Raw genomic sequence first — 17,790 nt, forward strand, 5'->3', positions numbered from 1 at the left:
GACCTTGATGGTATTAAAAATACTGGTGACATAGCATCAGCATCATATCAAGATGCAAGTCACCACAGTACAACAAACTGACAGCCGAATAAATTATGTCTCCAAAATAGATACAGATTGAAAAATACTGCTAGATTGCAAATTTACAGAAGGAGGTTATTCTGGGGTAGAAAACTAGCATTGTGGAGGTCCAGAAATCTATCAGTCTCTTTCTGCCTGCTCTACCCCCATTAGTACCTTCTAGGCTTTAGCAAACCACTGATATTGACTTGATAATATTGATTCCTTGTGCCTAGTGCTTGGATTTTTAATGCCTCTTTTGGTATTCAATGAGATGATTGTTGTTGTTAAGTGCCATCGAGTCAATTCTAACCCATAGTGACTCTCTATAGGGTTTCCAAGGAGCAGTTGGTGAGCTTGAACCGCCGACCTTGCAGTTCAAACGGCTTTGCAGTCTGGCACATTAACCCACAGTGCCACACCAGCTAGTTAAACACAAGATTAACATGGAAGTTTGATTTGGAGCCTAATCAATTGTTGTTGTTGTTGTTGTTGTTAAGTGCCTTTGAGTCGGTTCTAATCAATGCTAACCAACAACAATTTCTTCTAATGCACTATGTTGTTGTTGTTAAGTGCCGTCGAGTCAGTTCCGACCCATAGCGACCCTGTACAGGGTTTCCGAGGGTGTAAATCTTTACGGGAGTAGAAAACCTCATCTTTCTCCTGCGGAGCAGCTGGTAGTTTCAAACCGCTGACCTTAAGGTTCGCAGCCTGATTCGTTACCACTACGCTAACAGAATACACTATAGATAAAGAAAAAAATAATTCTTGACATAAAATATAGTATCCATGATACAAAGAAAAAGTGAAAGAAGCCAAAAAGGATGGTGTATTAAACTTTGTAGATTAGTTTTCATTTTCCACTTTCAAAAAAAAATCCATGTTAATTCAAATAATCTAACAGTGATACTGTAATTGCTTAGTCCATTGAAAAGAAATGAGGCCAGAAGTCACTGGTCATTTAAGCAGAAGCTGAGGATTCAACTGAACCTGGAAACAGTCATTGTTATGATGCTGCTAAGTATCACAGAGTTGGCTCTATTTCAATAGGACCCTGTATAGGATTTCCTAAGAGTGGCTGATGGGTTTATTTGCCTGACCTTGTGGTAGCAATTCACTATGTATCCTACGGCATCACACCAAGAAACTTCAATAGAGGACATGGGTTTCACCTGCCTCTCTAACGTTTTTGAGAAGGATCCAAATAGTAACAAGCTGTATTGTAAGGAGGAATCCTGGTGGTGCAGGGTTGAAACACTTGGTTACTAACCAAAAGGTAGCTGGTTGGAATCTATAGGAGACAGATGTGGCAGCTAGTTCCCATAAATATTTTTGTTGTTGTTGTTGAGTGCTGTCGAGTCGGTTCCGACCCATAGTGACCCTGTATAAGGTTTCTGACGAGCAGCTGGTGAGTTTGAACTGCCAATCTTGTAGTTCAAATGGCTTTGCAGTCTGGCGCATTAACCCACAGCTCCACACCAGGACTCCCCTATAAATATAACAGTCTTGGAAACCCTATAGAGAAGTTCTAGTCTGACATATAGGGGCACGATGTGTCAGAATCAACTTGCCAGCAGTGGATTTGGGTTTTATATTGTGAGGAGAATAAAGAAAAGTTCACCTATAATGGCAAACCTAGAATTATATGTAGACCATTTCACATCTAAATTTGGAAACGCAAAAAAGACACCAGATGACCAGAGCTCGACTAGAGGAAGACAAACAAATTTGATAAAGGAAGCAAGTGTAAATTGCTACAACTTGATGAACTTGACCTATACTTATGGATGTAGTAGCTCAAAATACCAACCAAGAAAGGAGTCTTCACATCCAGGATTAAACCTATCTCCTCAGTATACAGGGTTGATAGGGAGTGGCAACTTAGACATTGGCTATTTAAAATAGGTGTGGGAGGGGTGTATAAAGGCATGAAGTGGCTGGCTTACACGTTTTCAAGAGGGAGTTTAGTTTCAGAGTATGTGGGGGGAAGGTAGAAGCCCCACTGAACAGTTTTCATCTTGTCTAGATGGGTCTGGTGAAAGAAACTGGGGATTTCTTTTGATTCAATAGTGAGTAACTGTGATCATGACTAATTGTGATTGTCACAACTGTAAAGGTAGAAATTTTGTAACATTAAGGGGGAAGAATTTAATCTCACAATCCAGAAACAGAGGACCCTAGGGCCATCAAGGGAAAAGAGCATGAGTGGAATGTGGGACCCTATCCAGAGAAGCAGCAATACCAGAACGGAGACAGAGATGAGGACATGGAGAGATACAGCAGCTGAGGACTCTAGAGTCATGGAAAGAGAAAGGTTCTGTGATGGCAGCCAGGAGCAGAACGTGCCCTTTGGTTGTTTAAATGACTATATATTTCTGAGTATGCTTGTGTACATCAAGAAAACAAACAGAGGGAATAGAAGCAAATACTGTTAAATAACGATGCATGGAGGGGATTGTAATCATTGCAATGAAATAAAATATGATAAGATGACTGCAAAACCGATGTACTCTCATATAAACTATGACTCATTCAAAGCAAAAGCTTTTTGAAAAAAGAATATAGCACTCAAGTTGCAGAGAAAATTCATAGATCTGAAAAAGATTTACTGTGAAAGTACAATAAAATTTTTTTAAATGATTGAATAATCTTCTCAATGAAAATGGGGAAAAGAAATGAACTCTATGAAAAAAATACAAATGAGAACTGATAGAGGATAAGAAATCTATGATGAAAATGCAACTAAAGACAAAAAAAAAAAAAGAGAGAGAGAGTGAGATAGAGATAAGAAAATACTGACAGGAAACTAAAACATAATACAAAGATTTAAATTGGCATCCAAAGGGAAAAAAAAAAAGAAAACTAATATAATGAAAATTGAATCAATAATGATCAATAATACAGAGAGCACAGCTGATAGACATTCCTGGAAGATAATCAATACAGCAAGAAAGGCACATACAATGTCAAATAAAATGAGGCAGCAGAGGACGGCACAGGAGACTCAATGAACAAGTAATTGATTTCCCTGAAGATGAAATATAACGGAATCCAAAAAGCAAACGCTTCTAGGCTTAAGACCTGGGTTTGTTGAATGAAATGAGTCATTAAATATGTCAACGTTTAAGAAAAAAGACTAGCAGTTAGACATATTCCAGAAAAAGTAAATTCCATAAATACTCAGGAAGAATCATTAAAATATCTAAAAAAAAAAAAAAGGAGGGGCTGCTTTCAGATTTCCTTTTCAGAATATTAACTGACAACCTTTTGAGGAGAAAATGTTTTATCCCAAATTACTATATATATTTAAAAGCAAAAAGAGGAGGACACTCTTCATGTATTTTTGTTATCTTCAAAAAGAATACTACCTATGTACTTTGAATATGGAGATATTTTCTAGCCAAATAGAAGATGCATCCAAATAATTAATTTGACAGTCAAGGTTTAAAATGCATTTAGTTATAGTCACTCAAATTATAACCTCCTTGGTTATATTTAAGGAGCCCTAGTGGCACAGTGGGTTAAGTGTTGAGCTGCTAACTCAGGGTCAGCAGTTCAAACCCACCAAATGTTCTGCAAGAGAAAGTTAAAGTTGTCTGTTCCAATAAGGATTTACAGTTTCAGAAACCCTAAGGAGTAATTCTACTCTGTCCTACAGGATCACTAGGAAAGAGAATACACTCGATGGCACTGGATTTGGCTTTAATTATATTTATGTTGAAGCACAACACTAGGGTCCTGGTGTGGATAAGCCCTGGCCTGCTCACCTCAAGGTCAGCAGTTCAAACCCAGTAGCTGCTCCTTGGTAACTCTATGGCTGGTGGCTGTGTACCATGGAGTCAGTTCCAACTCATAGCAACCCTGTACAGGGTTTCTGAGGCTGTAAATCTTTATGGAAGCAGAACCCTTAATCTCTCTCCCACGGAACAGCTGGCAGTTTCAAACTGCTGACCTTGTGGCTTGCAGCCCAATTCGTAACCACTACACTACCAGAGCTCCTTTAGTAATTCTATACAAGGTCACTATGACTCAAAACCAACTCAACAGCATTTAATTATACCAGCAAACATAAGTCTATACTTTCCCTTGTCCTCCTGCTATACTCTTCCCTCTAACTCTAGGTAGTAGCTATCCATTGAGAATCATCTTATCATTAGAAAGATTTTTGTAGCTTTTCACATTAAATTTATATAAAATCTCTTCAAAATTAATTCCAAAATACAGTTTTAATTTACCTGATGTTTCACTTTCTGCCCAGAGAGCTGCAGAACCAGACAAAGTTCTTTGAAGTTGTCCACAGTTTCCCTGTTTAGACTGAAGATAGTCAACAAGAAATGGGATTGGCTGGTCAGGTGTCTCAGTGATTAACTTGGTCATTAACTCCTAAAGGAAGAATAGAGCACACATTTACATTTAATAACAACAATAAGAGCTAACACTTACATCTCACTTCCTATTGTGAGGCACTGCTCTAATGGCTTTGTGTTTACTAACTAAATTAATCCTCACAACATTCTTTCAAGGAAGTTACAATTATTGTCCTCATTACGAGGAAAGTGAAACACAGAGGAATTAAGTAAATGATCTAAGTAAAACAGATACTACATGGCAAAACTAGGAAATAGCTACATATATTTATTTTATTATTATACCTAATCAGAAACAGAGTAGATATTGGGTCAAAATTATTATTTTTTTAATCTGAGCTTCTGTTAAGGTTGCTAACAAAAGTTTAAGAACAGATAAGAATTATGGTTGAATAACATGATGAGCACAAATTAATGTCAGCAAACTATACATCTGAAGAATGTTGAATGGTAAATGCTTCATTATCACAATAAGATAAGAATTTTAAACATCAGATTTTTATTTTGAGAAAACTAAACTTTTGTAAATTTCACCATATACCTAATATATCCATGTCACTGATTCCATGCTGGTGGTGGTGGTGGTGGTGGTGGTGGTGGTGATGTGCCGTGGAGTCGATTCCGACTCATAGGGACCTTGTATGGGTTTCCAAGGCTGTAAATCTTTATGGGAGCAGAAAACCTCATCTTTCTCCCACAGAATGGCAGGTAATTTCGAACTACTGATCTGGAGGTTAGCAGCCTGACTCATAACCACTATGCTACCAGAACTCCTTAGTTACATATAAATTATCTCAAACTGAAGAAACTTTTGTTGGAATAAAAGAAACAGGCTTGCAGGAAAACCCTCATTAAACTGGGTTTCAAACAACAGAGTTTTTTGTTTTGTTTTGTTTTGTTTTTACAAAAGCAACAATGGGGATTCTTCCTTGATTTTTTAAACTAAAGAATGGAGTGTTTTCTGCCTGCCATAGCAGTGTGTCCCATTTTTGGACAGCTCTAATGTTATCTTAAAGTGGTCAGAAACCTGCCCAAGGGTAATATCTACATATTGGTTTTTCCATCAGGAACAACAAAGAGCATTCTCCAATTTGTGGTCAATTAGAATCCCTAGATTCTTTTCGGGTGAACATCTGTCAAGCTACAAGTAGACCATTTTGTGCTGCATAATTGGGTGTGTGAACCCAAATGCACTATTTTGCATTCACATCCATCACATTTCATTTTACAGGTTTTAGCCAGCAACTCTAGTCTGCCCAAGTCATTTGAAATTCAGATTCTGTGAGAGGCAGTGGTTCTAGTGAGTCAACAAGAAAAATCAGATATTAGGATTCCTTATGGAAGCTGTAGTGCTGTAGGATAAGCACTAGTTCAAACCCACCAGCCACTCCTTAGAAATACTAGACAAGCACGTGACAACAACAATGGAAAAGTGGCTGGAAATTCCCTGTTACTTGGTCTTTGTTTTTTTTTAATTGTTGTAGGTGGAGTCTGTTCAGATGGCTGGCTTTTTGTCATCATTCAGCGTATAACCAGAGAAGCTTATACTTTTCTTCATTTGTCTTTATCCCTTTACTGTTTTACTTTCTTCATAGCAATTTGCACTCTCCAGAATCATCTTTGTTTAACATTGGCTTTTCTTTTTAGAGTTCTGGTGTGGTGCTGTGAGTTAATGAGCTGGACTGCAAGGTCAGTCTGAATCACAAGATCAATGGTTCAACCTCACCAGCTGCTCCTCAGAAATCCTTTACAGGATCATCATGAATTCAGAACGGAATCAACAGCACTTAACAACAACAATTAGTTGCCTGCCTTTCTACCTTCCACTCAAGCAGTATGAGCAAGGCTTACCTGATGCTGTATGAACAGGCCAGAGAGAACCACAATGTAAAGTCAAAAATGGCCACCATGTTGTTTACTTCTTAACAACAGTCTATGACCCTTAGTCCAAAGCACATGGTGTTACTGTTGTTGTTGTTAAGTGCTGTTGAGTCAGTTCCATATAGGGTTTCTGAGGAGCAGTTGGTGAGCGTGAACCACTGACCATGCGGTTCAAACCAAACTTGCATAACAGCGTGCCGCACCAATACCCCACAGTGCACTGGTGCCACTCAAATGATCAAACAAGTTAACGTATTTTAGCATATTTAGAGCCTGCCTACTTTCTGTATCCTGCAAAACTATACTCATCATTGGCTAATCATAAATAAGACATATTCTGTGGCGACAAAAGATCCGAAACCTCTGTTAATCTTCAGAGTATTCTGCCAGAGACTCCTCACCTTGCTGCTAAGTGAGAACTTGCTGCTAGATGCATTAACTCCCTCTCTGATTGCCTCCTCTTCAGGAAATCCCTTGCCCTAGTTCCCTTGTGGGTATTGTCTTTGTGTTACAGTTTTTGGAAGGTATATTGCTTTGACAGATAACCCCTCTCATTCCACACTAAGCACTGCCCCCTGAAAACTTGTGCGACTGTTTCTATGATCCTCTCCTTTGTTGTTGTTGTTAAATGCTGTCAAGTGGAGTCCAACTCACAGGGGCCCTGTATAGGGTTTCTGAGGAGCAGCTGGAGAGTTTGAACTGTCGACCTTGTGGTTCAGGCCAACCTTGTGGTCCAGTATATATTCTAAAGCCCTACCCTGAAATCACATCAGTTACAATATTTGGTTTATTCTCTATTTGATCCTTAGGTTCTAGAACTCCACCCAGACTTAGATTAGAGCTGGTGCTGAATGGATGAATGAATGATTGGTTTGCTGACCACAGGTGGATGATAGAAATTAAATTATTGTACCAATAAACAATAATTAAGGCAGTCATAAGTTTAGCAAAATGTAGTCTGCCCTATCCAAAAACTGCTGCCACATGACTCAGGGATCTTTGTTAACAGATAGTCTAGTAACAGGCAGATTTATCTGACTGAAAGCTAAATAGATTTTTGTAGATGGCAAGATTACAAGCTTATCTCAGAGACATAGTTGAAATAATTCAGAATATCTAAAAACATACAGATTGAACACAGTTAGACCCAAAGACCAAGAGATTTCTACCATAAATACACTGTAAAGCACTTTTATCACACCAGCTAAGGATCGCTGGTGGCTCAGTGGGTTAAACACAAGATTGCTGGTACAAACTCACCAGCTGACCCATGAGAGGAAAATAAGACCGTTACTGCTCGTAGCAAGATTTCAGACCTGGGAACTCTAAGGAACAGTTATATTCTGTCATATAGGGTTGCTGTGAGGTGGAATTGATTTGATGGCATTGGGTTTGTTTGGGGGTTTATTATTATCATTTCAAAGAGATCATTTCTCTTACCACAGAGTTCAATTAAATACCAATTATACATCAACCGAATAAAAATGAAAACATTTGGGACTTCTGTAGAAGCTAAATATAGGCAGTCCCTAAATTACCAACATCAGACTTACCCACAACCTGTAGTTATAAATCGACCAGCATAAAGTCTACTATGTTAAACATCTGAGGTTTATACAATGGTTCACAATAACAAAGGAGTGTTATTTTGTGATGTACATAAACATATTATGGTTGTTGCTACATGCCATTGAGTCTAGTCTGACACACAATGACCCTTCCAAGGAGTCTCTGGTGGGTTTGAACTGAGGGCTTTGGGGTTAGCAGAGCAGTGTTTAACCTAGAGTACCACATCAGGACTCCATAAGTATTACCACTGCATTAATATGTTAAAGATACTTTAGTATCTAGAAGTGTTTAAGGTTTATTATACATAGGAAGGGAATCCTGATATGGCATTGCATGATGAGAATGGGGCTAACCACAAGGTCAGTAGTTCAAACCCACCACTCACTCCTTGAAAATCCTATACAGGTTCACTATGAGTTGGAACTGACTTAACATCACTTAAAACAACAATAATGTATAGAAACGTACATTATATACTAAGACAAATATTTGAATAAATGATCTTAGATGCATATCTAACTGTTCTGACCTATGTAAAAATTCAATTTAAAGGCAGATTAAGGAAAGGAACTCATTGATAATCCATAGACTGCCTGTATTATAATCTATTTAAGCTTATTACACATAAAAAACGTTACTAGAAAATGAACAGAAAAAAGCACCAGCTGAATAATTCTTATCATAGAAGACCTGGGAATTTAGCTAAAGCAACATTAGGTCCGATAGCAAGACTTAAAACCTACAGCGATTTAGATCCCGAAACTTCATCAGATCTCTTTCAAGCGCTTATTTTATTTTTCATGTTTCCAGATATATTTTTATTTCTTTAAAAAATAAACAGAAGTCTTTCTTTTTAAATGGATCACACAATAAACCCCATATTTCAAATAACAAGCAATTAAAAAAAAATTGATCACACAATCTTATAAATCTAGTATTAACTGATAAGTATTTTTAAAAATGCAGCCAGAGTGTTCCTTGGAGGCCAAGATGGCCAAACTTCGTCTCTCATACTTCAGACATATTGTCAGGAGGGACCAGTCATTGGAGAAGGATATCATGATTGGTAAGTGGAGGGTCAGAGAAAAGGAGGAAGACCCCCAACAAGATGGATTGGCCAAGTGGCAGGGTCGAAGGACTCAAGCATGGCAACAGTAGTGAGGTTGGCCCAGGACCAGGCAGTGTTTCATTCTGCTGTGCATAAGGTCGCTATGAGTCAGTACCGACTTGATGGCACCTAACAACAACAACAACAATTTTAATGATACAGTCTAATAAGTAATTTTGGATACCTTTTATATGGAACTAAAGACACAGACCATATTCCTTCAGAGTATGGTGGATATCTTAGTTGGGCAAGAGTCTAGTTTGAGATGACCAAATCAGTAAGAAGAGGTGTCCTGCCCCTCACTTAATCCAGGTATCTATTGATATTAGGATTTGAATGATTTTAGTGATGACTTGAAGATGAAAGAAATTCCTTTCTAAGAACACATACATATGAATCCTCAGATTTGCATAGACATGCTGTAGCATGGAGAAAAAAAAAAGACGGGTTTATTTCTAAATCTCAGTACCGATGGGCTGACAGATTCAAAGAGGTGAGAGAGGAGTTCTGCGGCTGGGATGGGTTCAAGTTGCAGATAAAAGCCCCACTGAACAAACTGTCTCAGAAATCATTCACCATGATAAATAGTCTAGAACAGGAAGTCAATGTCAGGTACAGAACTGAGCTCCCTAGGGAAAAATGCTGCCAGGGAGAGAGGGGAAGCAATCGATAAATTCTTATCAACATTTTAAAAGTAGTAACTTATAATTCCCTGGGAGATTTTGGCTATGGGTGTGTATGAATTCAAAGAATAATAAAAGTGTTAACAGCGTGACAGCAATGGACCAAAAACATTTGTGGGAATTTTAGGTTTATGGATTGATAAAATACAAATATTAATTATAATGTCATCTCGTTTACACTCACAGTCTAGTTAAACCTGGGGTGTTCAAGTTATAAGCAAAATGTATTGACTGCTGTGGTCAATAGATGTTATTCATGTTTATTACTAATAATATAAATAAATAAGTAAATAAATGATATAAATAAAAAAGATACAGGAAAAAGTAGTGGTTAAACACCCAAGCATTGAAATCAAACGAACACTTTTTAAATCACTCATGTTCTATTATTACCTACATGACCTTGGAAAAGGCATTTAATCACATTAACACTCAATACTTCATCTATAAAATGTGACTGATAGGAGGGCCAGCACCTTAGGACTCTCCAGAGAATTAAATAACCCAGTGACTATAAAGCATTCCAAAAGTGCTTAGGAAATACGTAGCCTATTTTGACAGATTGTCCAACACTTACTTATGCCTAAAGTGGGAACTATATTTTCCTGAAATCTCCTCTTTAATATGTTCAGGGTTAATTTTCCCAATGTGAAGAATTTGCAGGAGACTTAGAAGACAGAAGAGAAGCAGGAAAATTTTATTGTTTGGAGCTAATTGCAGAAAGATGAGAAATTCACAGCAACTTTCCAGGAAGTTTGTGGAAGCCTCCACTACAAACTGGGATAGCAGTGGGAGCTCTGCAGAGGTGCTGGGGGATGGCAGCAGCTTCCAAGCAAACATCTGGTAACCATCTGCATCCAGGCGTTAGGCTGAAATCTTCAAGGTCAGTCCATCTGACCTTGATGAGAGTTCCCCTGACCTTCAGCAGCGGATTTCCTGGCCTCTGTGTCCCAACCTTTCAACTTCACATCATGTAAACTCATTTTTAAATAAACTTCAAATGTTCTAAAATGGCTTCTCTTTTCCTCACTTAACCCTTAATGGTACACTCAATAAGTGTTAGTTAATATATTAATGTGTATTATTATTACTGGAAACTTTGGGTGGTACAAATGGTTAACTCATTTGTCTCATAACTGGAAAGTTGGTGATTTTAGTCACCCAGAGAAGCGTCAGAAGTCTGGAAATTAAAAAACCAGCCAGTGAAAACCCCATGGAGATCAGTTCTACTCTGACAAACATGGGTATCCTTGAGTCAGAAGTAACTCGACACCAACAGTTGTTGTTCAACACTCCTATATTATTATCAAAATTCTAGTGTGCTGACCTCGGAATCCTGGTGTGGTGCTGTAGGATCAGCAATGGACTGTGAACCAGATGGTAGGCAGTTCAAACTCACCAGCTGCTGCTTGGAAATCCTATAAAGGGTTGCCATGAGTCGGAACTGACTTTACGGCACTTAACAACAATAAGTGTTGCCCTGTGGAGTCTTGGTGTGACACTAACATATAAACACTGGACCACAAGGCCAGTTTGAACCACAAGGTGGGCAGTTCAAAGTCACCAGCTGCTGCTTGGAAACCTTATACAGAATTGTTATGAGTCAGAACCGACTCAGTGGCAATTACCAACAGTAACAGTGTTTCCCTGCAGGATAAGCACTGGATTGCTAACCCCAAGGTCAGAAGTTTAAGCCCACCAACCACTCCTTGGAACTCTATATGGGGTCATTATCTGTCAGAACCCACTGGGCTGCACTTAACAACATGTTATCATTTTTATGACGATTAATCTTCATGACTGATTTTGTATATGCACATCCCTTTTTCTAAAGCTTTTATTTTATTTTTAAATGAGTATGTTGTTGTTAAGTGCCGTCAATTTGGTTCAGTATTAGAGCGATCCCATATAGGATTTCCAAGGAGTAGATGGTGGGTTTGAGCCACCGACCTTGTGGTTAGCGGTCCAGTGCTAACCTATTATAAAGTGAATTCACCATTCCCGATGGAGACGATCTGTGTTCCTTTTTAATGCTGAGTTTGAGGAACAAAAATAAGTCCACAGGAAAAAGAAAAGGGCTTTTGGGTAGATGGGGTAAGATTCCCAATGAAATTATCACAGGACAGCGCTGGCTACTCTTGAAGAAATTCCTTAGCAAAACTTTCCTGACCTTTTCCCAGCAAAGCAGCTTTCAATTTTCTTAGTTTGACACGTGAATGACATGTGTCCTTTAATCCAAGTCTATCCCTTTTGGAATCCCAAATACATTTATCATAACCTTCTGAGCTGACCTCTTTGCCTTGAATTTAACTGACCAAGCAGATGCTCTCAGAGCCACTGACTTATTTAGACCTATTTTTCGGAGGTTACCTGTTTGTCAAAGGAGCTCTGGTAGCATAGTGGTTACGAGTCGGGCTGCCAACCTCAACGTCAGCAGTTCCGCGGGAGAAAGATGAGGTGTTCTGCTACCGTAAAGATTTACAGCCTCGGAAACCCTGTGCAGGGTCACTATGAGTCGGAACCGACTCCACGGTACTTAACAACAACAGCAACAATCTGTTTGTTATACTGTTGGTGGCTTGTGTGTCTCTGTGATTCTGGAAACTATGCTGTGGATATATTAAATACCAGCAAAGTCACCATGGTGGATAGGTTTCAGCTGAGCTTCCAGACTAAGACAGACTAGAAAAAAAAAGAGAGATGGACTACTTCCAAATATTTAGTCACTGAAAACCTTGTAAATAGGAGTGGAACACTGTCAGCACCACAGTATTGAGTACTAAAACATGATGAGGGACACCAGAATATTGTCAGATATAGTGCTGGAAGATGAGGCCCTCAGGATGGAAGGCACTCAGAGTGCAACTGAGGAAGAGCCGCCTCCTCAAAGTAGAGTAGATCATGATGATGTTAATGGAGTAAAGTGCTCAAAACCTTCATTTGCTGATGGGGCACAACTCAAAATGAAGAGAAAGAGCTGTAAAAAATCCATTAATAATTGAATCATGGAATGTATAAAGTATCAATCTAGGAAAACTGGAAATTGTAAAAAATGAAATGGAACATATAAACACTGATATCCTAGGCATTAGTGAGTAGAAATGGACTGGTTTTGGTCATTTGAATCTGACAATCACATAGTTTACTATGCCAGGAATGACAAATTGAAGAGGAATGGTGTTGCATTCATTATCAAAAAGAACATATCAAGATGAGTCATGAAGTACAATGCTATCTGTGATAGGATAATATCCATATGCCTACAGGGAAGGCCAGTTAATACACTATTATTCAAATTTACACACCAACCACTAAAGGCAATGATGATGAGTTTGAAGAATTATATCAACTTCATCAGTCTAAAATTGATCAAACATGCAATCAAGATGTATTGATAATCACTGGTGATTCAAATGCAAAGGTTGAAAATAAAGAGGAAGGATTAGTAGTTGGAAATACGGCCTTGGTGATAGAAACGATGCTGAAGACCACATGATAGAATTAGGCAAGACCAAAGACTTCTTCACTGCGAATACCTTTTTAAAACAACATAAAAGACTACAATGCACATGGACCTCACCAGATGGAACAGACAGAAATCAAACTGACTACATCTGTGGAAAGAGACTATGGAAAAGTGCCATATCATCAGCCAAAACAACTCCAGGGGCAAACTGTAAAATAGACCACTAATTGCTCATATGTGAATTCAGGCTGAAGCTGAAGAAAACTAAAACAAGCCCACAAGAGCCAAAATATGACTTTGAATATATCCCACCTAAAGGTAGAAATCATTTGAAAAACAGATTTGATGTATTAGACACTAAAAAAACAAAGACCAGAAGAGTTGTGGGATGACAGTAAGAAAATCATACAGGAAGAAAATAAAAAGTCATTAAAAAGGAAAAGAACAAAATGGATGTCAGCAAGAATCTGAAACTTGCTCTCCAGAGTAGAGATGCAAAAACAAATGGAAGAAATGAGGAGGTACAAGAACTGAAGAGCTTGAGAAGGCAAAGTCAAATATTATAAGGAAATATGCAAAGACCTGGAGTTAGAAAACCAAAGGGAAGAACATGTTCAGCATTTCTCAAGCTGAGAGAACTGAAAAAAAAAAAGAAGAAAAAAAAAAAAAATTCAAACCTTGACTTATAGTACTGAAGGATTCTATGGGCAAAATATTGAATGATGCAAAAGGACCAAAAGAAGATGGAAGGAATATACATTTTCTGTACTGATCAATGTTCAACCATTTCAAGAGACAGCACATAATCAAGAGCCAATGGTCCTGAAGGAAGAAGTCCAAGGTGCATTGAAGACATTAGCAAAGGACAAGGCACAGGGATTAGATGGAATACACAATGAAATCTTTTAATGAAGTGATGTGGCACTGGAGGCACTCATTCATCTGTGCCAAGAAATTTGGAGAACAACTACCTGGCCAACTGACTGGAAGAAATCCATTTTTGTTCCCATTCCAAAGAGGTGACCCAATGGAATGTGTAAATCATCAGACAATATCACTGATATCCCATGCAAGTAAAGTTTTACTAAAGAGAACACAAAAATGGCTGCAATCATACATTGACAGACATTCAAGCTGGTTTCAGAAGAGGACATGAAAGGAGGAATATAATTGCTGATGTCAGATGGATCTTGACTGCAAGGAAAAAATACCAGAAAGATATTTACCTGTGCTTTATTGACTATGCAAAGGCTTTTGATTGGGTGGATCATGGCAAGCTATGTACAACATTGTGAAGTATGAGTATTCCAGAACATTTAATTGTGCTAATGAGGAACCAGTATATAGACAAGACGCAATTGCTAGAACAGAATAAAGGAACACCGAATTAGGAAAGGTATATGCCAGGATTGTATTCTTTCACCATATACATTCATATTGTATTATGATAAAATAACCAGGGAAGCTGGATTATATAAAGAAAAATGTGGCATCAGGATTGGAGGAAGACTCAGTAACAACCTGCAATAGGCAGATGATACAACCTTGCTTGCTGAAAACAAAGAGGATTTAAAATACTTGCTGATGACGACCAAAGACCAAAGTCTTTGGTATGTGTTCCACCTCAGTGTAAAGAAAACAAAAATCCTCACCACAGGACCAATAGACAACATCCATATCAATGGAGAAAAGATTGAAGTTGTCAAAGACTTCATTTTGCTTGAATCAACCATCAACACTCATGGAAGCAGCAGCCAAGAAATCAAATGACATATTACATTAGGCAAATCTATTGAACAAGATCATTTAAAGTGTTGAAGAGCAAGGATGTCAGTTTGAGGACTAAGGTGCACCTGACCTAAGCCATGGTATTTTCAATAATCTCATATGCATGCAAAAGTTGGACAGTGAATAAGGAAGATCATAGAAGAATTTATACATTTGAGATATAGTGTTGAAAGAGAATATTGAAAGTACCATAGATTGACAAAAAAAACCCAAACAGATCTGTGTTGGAAGAAGTCCATCCAGAGTGCTCCTTGGAAGCCAGGATGGCCAGACTTTGTCTCAAATACTTTGGATATACTGTCAGGAGAGACCAGTTACTGGAGAAGGATATCCTGTTTGGTAAAGTGGAGGGTCGGAGAAAAAGAGGAAGACCACCAATGAGATAGATTGGCACAGTGGCAGAAGCAGTGGGCTCAGACATAGCAATGATTGTGAGGTTGGCCCAGGACTGGGCACTGTTTCATTCTGTTTTACATAGGGTCACTATGAGTCGGTACCAACTGGATGGCACCTAACAACAACAATTTTTGGAAGGCAACCTAAAGTGATTGTTGTTGTTGTTGTTATGTGCTGTGGAGTTGGTTCCAACTCATAGCGACCCTGTACAGGGTTTCCAAGGCTGTAACCTTTACGGGAGCAGAAAGCCTCATCTTTCTCCCGTGGAACAGGTGATAGTTTCGAACTGCTGACCTTGTGGCTTGCAACCCGATTCATAACCACTACGCTAAGACAAGTATATTATGGAAAAAACTTGCCTGCAGCCATCCACTGACCACAGAGATATATTTAAATATGTTTTGTTTGAAATAAACACATTCATGTATGAATTGAAATCTAGTAACAATACTGTTTGACTTACCCTCTAACTTTGAGACTTTCATCAGACAAAAATACAAACTTGTAAATAAATTTAGAGGCAAGCTCATGTTTTAGTGAGAAATATTAGCATGACTCATGGGTAATGCTCGCAGTTAAGAGAATTTATTAATCAACACAATAGTCATCAAAACTATTTATTTGGTGTAAAGTAGCACTTTCATAAGAGCCCTGATGACTCAATGCTTAAGCAACTGTTAAGTGAAAGGTGGGCATTATGAAGCCAAAAGTGACTCCACAGGAGAAAATACGAAGCAATCAATTGTTAAGTGAAAGGTGGGCATTATGAAGCCAAAAGTGACTGCACAGGAGGAAATACGAAGCAATCTGCCATAAAGATTCATGTTGTTGTTGTTATGTGCCATAGAGTGGATTCCAACTCGTAGCAACCCTGCACAGGGTTTCCGAGGCTGTAAATCTTTACGGAAGCAGAAAGCCTCATCTTTCTCCTGTGGAACAGCTGGTAGTTTCAAACTGCTGACCGTGAGATTAACAGCCCGATTCGTAACCACTACACTATACAGTCTAGAAAAACATATGGACTGTCCTACTCTGTCATACAGGGTTACTATGAGTCAAAATCAACGTGAAGTTACACAATAACAAGTGTTGGCTTTCTGTATTTTTACTGGAGAACCCATCACTCATGTATCAGTCTATCTTACTGTGATTGCTGTGAAGCATTAAGCTCTGACACTGGTATCTCAAATACCAGCAGAGTCACCCATGGTGGACAGGTTTCAGCAGAGGTTCCAGACTCTGACAGTCTGGGAAGAAGGACCTACCAACCTAATGCTAAAACAATTGACCCATGAAACCATCTGAATAGCAGCCGAACATGGACATAGAGCAGGAAGATGAGTCTGTCTGGTTGAAGGCCCACAGAAGCCAACTATACATATGGACTTTGCCAGATGGAATACACACGAATCAAATCAACTACATCTGTAGAAAGAGTCAATGGATCAATATTAGTCAGAACAAGGTCAGAGGCTAACAGCAGAACAGACCATCAGTTGTTCATATGCAAATTCAACACCCATGGAAGCAGCAGTGAAAAAACAAAAGGAAGCATTGCATTGGGCAAATCTGCTGCAGAATACCACTTTAAAGTGTTCAAAAGCACAAATATGACTTTGAAGACTAAGATGGGCCTGGTTGAGCCATGGTAATTTCAACCACCTCACATGCACGGGAAAGCTAGACTATAAACAGGGACGACTTAAAAGAATTATGCATGTGAATTATGGTGTTGAAGAATACTGATTATACAATGGACTACCATAAGAATGGATAAATCTGTCTTGGATGAAGTACAGTCAGAATACTCCTTATTAACAAGGATGAGAAGAATTCATTTTATGTACTTTGGGCATATGATGAGAAACCAGTCCTTGGAGAAACCAGTCCTTGGAGAAGGACACAATGCCTGGTAATGTATAGGATCAGCGAAAAAGAGGAACATCCTCAATTAGATGGACTGCAACTGTCAGTGCAACAATGGGCTTCAACACCATAAACAGTGAGGACGTTGTAGGACCAGGCAGTGATTTATTCTGTTCATAGGGTTGCTGTAAGTATAAAAGGAGTAAATGGCTGTTATGTCTTGCAATTCAGATTTACTCATTCTTCTGACAGTCCATGGTATATTATGTTGAATCTGTTTTACCAGCACTAGAATTCAAAGGTATCAACTGTTCTTTGATCTTTCATATTCATTGTTCAATTTTGTATGTATATGAGGTGACTGAATATACAACAGCTTGGGTCAAGCCCACCTAACAAGAATAACAACTGAAAAATATATATCGTAGTGGTTATGAATAGGGCTGCGAACTGCAAGGTCAGCAGTTCAAAACTACCAGCTGTTCCATGGGAGAAAGATTTACAGCCTTGGAAACCCTGTACAGGGTTGCTATGGGTCAGAACCGACTGGACAGCACTTAACAACAACCAATACCACTTTAAAGTGTTCAAAAGCACAAATATGAC

At 38.6% G+C, this 17,790-nt stretch overlaps 1 pseudogene across 1 annotated transcript in view; it reads right to left on the bottom strand.

Annotated features, from left to right (window-relative positions):
- The window catches only part of LOC102830817, a 256,587-nt pseudogene that overhangs the window by 120,661 nt on the left and 118,136 nt on the right, over positions 1-17,790 (bottom strand). Inside the window, exon 3 of the transcript XR_438699.1 lies at positions 4,296-4,443. The product of XR_438699.1 is annotated as an uncharacterized LOC102830817 (transcript). The remainder of the gene's footprint in view (positions 1-4,295; positions 4,444-17,790) is intronic.

Source organism: Chrysochloris asiatica, unplaced genomic scaffold, assembly GCF_000296735.1.
Source record: "Chrysochloris asiatica unplaced genomic scaffold, ChrAsi1.0 scaffold00036, whole genome shotgun sequence".
NCBI lineage: Eukaryota > Metazoa > Chordata > Mammalia > Afrosoricida > Chrysochloridae > Chrysochloris > Chrysochloris asiatica.